Here is a 6,000-nt window from a genome sequence, read left to right on the forward strand (position 1 = left end):
TGTTTGCATGTACATATGTCGATACTCCTTTACATAGACAGAATTACTTGTCATGTTTTGGTACCATCTCTATTTTTTGCGTACTATGTAAATATGCTTGTAAATATATCAATTATAATAATTGTTATATTGGATGTGAAAAACAATTTGGGTGATACACATGTTTCCAAAAAGCTTCGCTTCATTGATTGCAGAACAACAGCGCCATTTGTGTATAGTATTTTTACCATATATATGAACCATTTTTTATGCACTGTCACTTTAAATGCCCCGCTCAATGACGAGCAGTTTGTCATGTGATCAAGCCTCTTCGAAGGCGAAATGCGTCATGGCGGCAGCGCTGGCTTTATTTTAATAAACCACCTTGCACCAGCACTTTCTTGGGTCGACTCTTTGTCACTGTGGAACCAGCAGTTGTTCTCTGTCTTTGGAGTGACAAGCCTCGTGAAATATATATATATATATATATATATATATATATATATATATATATATATATATCCATTTCCTTTGTCTTGTTTGAACGTATTCTCTTGTATTTAAGATTACAGGCTTCAATCTCCATTACATTAGACGTAAGGTAATGGTGCTTGTAAGTGTTTTACACCAAACAACATATTTCACATATGTATTTTATATTGTAAATGTCTGTTTTGTTTATACTGTTTATTTACACCATGTATGTTTAACTCACAATGTTGCAAGTGTTGCTAATGTTTAATTGATTTGATGTTTTTGGTCTATGAACATAATATTACAATGTCATCTTGCTCATTTTCTCTTTTCTATCATAATGTTCGCATATGTTCAATTTTTACGCATTTATCATTTTTTTTTTCATGCAATGTTTTGAAATGTTTATCTGTTTAATTTTATATGTTGTCCAATGTTTGTTATTGCATTATTTGTATCATAAATCAAAGTTTGTTGACTTTAAAATGTTAATGTATATAATGTGGTATGCTGTGTATAAGTGGATTTTGTTTAGAAATTTACTCTGCAATAAGTATATGATGACAAATGCAATATATCCTTTTAGGTTGTGTAACTGTCAGATTGTTCGCCTTCTAGGCCTTGGAATGGTTTCTTTAACAAATCTCTTCTCTAATGTGTTGTGTTATATTTCATATTTACTTTCTAATAATTTTTTGTCACTTCAGGACATCTTTTTTACTTCTTTTGTGAAGCAGTATTGTACGTACTTTAAGCTGTCTGTATAATTTTTTATAATACCACTGAAAGTTACAATCATTATGGTAATTTTCTTTTTCCTTTTAAGTTGCTTCATTTTTAGCTTCAAACTAATTTGATGTATAATCCATACTTTAACAATGTAAATTTGTGAAAATTCATATGTCCAACACCCAGAGTACATGGACAACCATCTGCCACTGATGATACCACCGCTCCAGACTTGGAAAAAGCCTTCAGTGAGGACTTCACTCCTGCAAGTCCATATGACTAGGAGCTGCCTGGTTAATCTGGTCTGCCTCTACAGACCATTCCAGTGAATCTCACTCGGCTCCTACCTGTAGCTCCCACCCAAGCTGTTACCACACCTCAACCTATGAATACCTCAACTTCCGTTGTCCAAACCAACATCACCCCAATCTTGTGCCCCCCAGTCCTGGCTGCTGTTGATCCAACACTACCACCACCACCTCCAGTTCATCCAGGAACTACTGGGATGGGGCACACTGGGTCAAGGGCACATGGTAGTGGGTGTAGTGAGTGGGAGGGAATCTGTGGGCCAGCAAAGTGAGGGCACTGGGTTCACTGCTACCCAGGCCGCCATCACCCAAGCCTTGGGATCCCTTCATCAGTCCTGAGACATGATGGGCCTGGTCCTGATAGAGCTCCAGAAGATTAAGCAGTTGCAGAGGGAGCACAATGTACAAATGGAGAATCTGAACAGTTTGGGCTCCCTGACTGGGGTGCTGCATAGTATTAAGACCCAAATGTGCAGGGATTTTCAAGCAAAATCTTCCCCTTTATGTAGTCCAACAACATCTGGGCCACAAGCGGAAACAGCTGCAGCCACCTCAGTTCCTTCAACTGTGAATTCACCAGCCCCCCTCAGGAGGGGAAGTTCAGCCTGACTAGCAGGAGAGGATGGCTAGACTTTCACCTCCACCAGCAAGAGATGCAGAACCTAATTTCCTCCAGTGTGAGACTACCATTAACTCTTTAGACTTTTTTCTGGACACCTTTACCGTTTTCATGCCAGTTGTATTTTGAACATTGGATTTCCTGCAATTTATGCTCTTCAATATTAGTTTTATTCACCATGATTAACTTATTCTGTTTTTAACTTGTTTTTTTGTTAACATACAGTTTTAGTTCATTTGGTTTCATTGAATAAAAAAATAAAATAACAAAAAGTACTGCTGTTGTTCATATTTTCTCAATTTGTTTACTTTGTAGTTCCATCATACATTTACAAAACAGTTAAATTAAAAAAGATTATTTAATCATAAATAAATTACATGCATGTATTATGTTTTATATTTTTGAAAAGATGACAAAAATGAACAAAAACCACAAATCACAAACTAGGATATGTTTTATTTGGAATAAAGGGATGTTACTCATATTCTCGTACTACGTTATAACCCATGCTTCTTTCAAAATTGCCTCACAATAGGAAACTCACATCACGAACATCAATAGTGAAAATAATGCAGTACTCCCTTTGGTGGCCATAGGATCAAATACACTTTTGCAGTGTCTGGTGGAATGTCAAAACCAACATTAGGCTGTGTGCTACAAGGCAGCACGTATTGCCTTGGTGGCAACAATCAACAGAAAACAAATGTAATGCAATCTTTACAAATACAATTTAATCACTGTGCAAGTTGTCTTTGTACAAGGTCTGATTATTCAAAGTGTTTGTGTCTTTCAGAGGAGCAGCCCATGTTCCCTTTGTACTATACAACAGCAGCATATAACTACAAATGTTACAAGGTTGAAATGCCCAAATGACGATGACATGGTGAAGGAACCTAAAACAGATTAAACAAAAAAATATATATTTTGTATGACAGTACAAAATAGATACATTACAATAGACAGATTTTGAGGACACATTTTCGGAAAACAATCAAAGATAAGCAATGTAAATAAACACAGTAGTCCATGTGTTAAAACTTAGATCAACAAACATCTTTGCTCTGGATTTACCTTAACTTGCTCTTTCTAAAAAATGTCTAGCACATACTTTTATGCTCATTAGATTAAAAGTTGGTTTCAAATGTAATGCAATAGTATGTGAAAATACACTCATGTGAAGGAATTGTCAATAAAATCTTGAAGTAAGTCAATTCCTTCCTCTCCACCACTATCATCTTCATTTGGCATTTCAACACCCTTACCCGGTGGTTCATCTTGGTATTTTTCTTCTGCAATGCATGGGATGTTCTGTCGCAGGGCTATGTATGTAACATGCAGTATGCCTTGGTGATTTTGCACACCTTATCAGCTGAGTAGAGGAAGGCTCCACCAGTCTTATCCAGACATTGAAATCTGGATTTCAGGAGCCCAAAAGCCTGCTCCGCTGGCCTCTGTGTCCTTCCGTGGGCCTAATTAAACTGGACTTCCACTGGTGTTGTTGGATTTTTCAATGGTGCTAACAGCTGTGTGTGGTTAGGATAAGCTGAGTCTCCTAGATGAATAAATTGACATACTGTTTTTGAAAATTAGACTTGAAATTAACAAGACATTCTATTGACAGATTGTACTTACCTCTCCACCCTTCTGACAGATTGAATACACCTCTGTCGAAGACTGTTTCTTTTTTTATCCTGGCCTATCAATGCGATATTAAAATTGTGTAGCATAGCGTAGAGCCAGTCTTAACCTCACTTCACTTTTTCAACGACCCCTCTCCAAAACCCAGCTCATCTAGAGGTTTGGTCTACCTCATCATCTCTTTCAAAACATTGCTCCTCTCTCTTAGAGAGGGGGTTGTAGCCCTAACTACAACTAGGTTTGTAGGGCAAATAGATTCCCTATGATGAAGCATGCCACCTCCGGGTAGGTGAAGGGAATTGTTCTAAGAAACGGATACCTCCGTACTTCACTTTTGCATTAGACCCAGTGGCCTTCTATTGTGCTTTTGAGTTATATAGTGGGGCTTCAGCTCCTGTAGGTCTATAAATTTCCTCTGGTCCTTTTTTGTGTGTTATAGATTGTACTTACCGACAAGCCAGCCCTCTCAGGTCCAAGATGTGACATTAACAGGGGTAGTGTGCTGTTCCGGTAGTACAAAGGAATCATGTGCTGATCCTGGAAAACGCATGCACATGCTTGTGAGGTACAAATCTGGTAAGCACATACCTTGCACATTGAGTAAATGGAAGCTTTTCTGATTGTGGTAAATGTGTGCTCTGTCATGTGTTGGCACCAAGGCAATATTTGTCAATTGCTCCAGCGACATGTTGTAGGCGACCCAAAGTAAAAGAAATTCCCTTCACATTGGTAAAATCCTCTATTCGTGGAAACTGTATGAATCTGTTGGATGTGTCTCATCATTGAAGAAAGAACATCTTGTAGCACACCACTGAAAGTTGGTTGTGACATTCCACCAGATACTGCAACAGTGAATTGGAATGATCCCGTAACCACAAAATGAAGTACTGCCATGATTTTGACTATTGATGTAATTGATGTGGGATTCCTATTGTGAGGCAGAAGATCTGGCTCCCGCGAATGACGTAAATTTATGAATAGTTTGCCGATTTAATCAGATTTGTTAAAATAATATTGTGTTCTTTTATGGTGGCAAGATCTGGAAAGGGTGTAAAAATGTAAGGCTGTTGTTTCCTCTACCTGAGGTATATGTCTGCATTTAAAAAATTTAAAAAATGTTTTAAGTTTTTGCAAACAGATTTTTAAAACAAAACACATCTTTCATTTAGTTTTCAAAATAATTTGTTTTAACACAATTATACACAACATTAGAATTTTGTCTGTAAAATATTTTGAAATGACATTTTTAACATTTACATTTTTTAAATGTGAAAATTAGACATTTTAAATGTACTTTTTACACATTGTTATTTTTTTCAAAAATATTGTAATCGAAAATTACATCAACGGAAGTATAAACAAAATGGCATTTAACCACAGTAACACTTTTTTGTGAAAACCAATAAATAGCATTAGCATTTTGTATATATAAACACAGTACCCACCATTTTGAGTATATATATATATATGTTGTAATTTTTTTTAAACTGCTTGTAGTTGGTTTCTCAAAACTGTGTTAGGTCACTACATCCAAACAAACAGTCACAAAATATTTTTCTTTTCTTAGTTTTTTTGTATCCATACAGGTCAATGGCCATCTGGAAGGCCATTGCGAAGAAGGCGTGGATCCTGGGAGCCTACAAGTGGTGTAGCATTCACTGCCAAAAGTGATAGGATGACCTACAATGCTGGACCAAAAATCCAGCTCGGCTAGTCCTTCCAACATGCAAAGTGTGTGTGATGCACTCTGACCCCCCCAATGGACCGCATACTATCTGTGGCCTATCCCCAGCTTGATGGACAGTTGTTAGTATTATAAACAGACGATAGTGATCATGTGATCCCAAATTACTAGAAACATAATATTAAATGGCTAAAAAGTTGATGAAGAACATATTACATATGTTTTTACTAAAAAAAATACAATTTAATTTATGTTAAAAAAACAGATTTGCTTGATGTCTTACTCATTTACTCATTTACAAATGTGCATGCAAGTCAGTCTTTGATGAGCATACATTTATTTAAAAAGCAGACAGGATTATGACACATACCCAAAGCCATCACATTTATGTCCTTTGTTATGTGCAGATGATAAATCAATAATGAAAAAATAGATTAGTGACAGGGACTTTTGGAGATGGAATTTTCCATCACATATATGTTGAAGTACCCCATCCGGAAAACTACCAATCAGACACAATAAATGACTCATTAGGAGATCTTAGAACTGCATCAAGGTTAAATATTTTT

General features: G+C 36.5%; 1 long non-coding RNA gene across 1 annotated transcript in view; it reads left to right on the forward strand.

Annotated features, from left to right (window-relative positions):
- Positions 1 to 5,544, forward strand: part of LOC147712684 (uncharacterized) — a 103,394-nt gene extending 97,850 nt beyond the window's left edge. The window contains exon 3 of the long non-coding RNA XR_015296012.1: positions 5,334 to 5,544. This is a non-coding gene — a long non-coding RNA (uncharacterized LOC147712684). The remainder of the gene's footprint in view (positions 1 to 5,333) is intronic.
- Positions 5,545 to 6,000: the final 456 nt, after the last annotated feature.

Source organism: Lissotriton vulgaris, chromosome 5 (assembly GCF_964263255.1).
Source record: "Lissotriton vulgaris chromosome 5, aLisVul1.2, whole genome shotgun sequence".
Lineage (NCBI taxonomy): Eukaryota > Metazoa > Chordata > Amphibia > Caudata > Salamandridae > Lissotriton > Lissotriton vulgaris.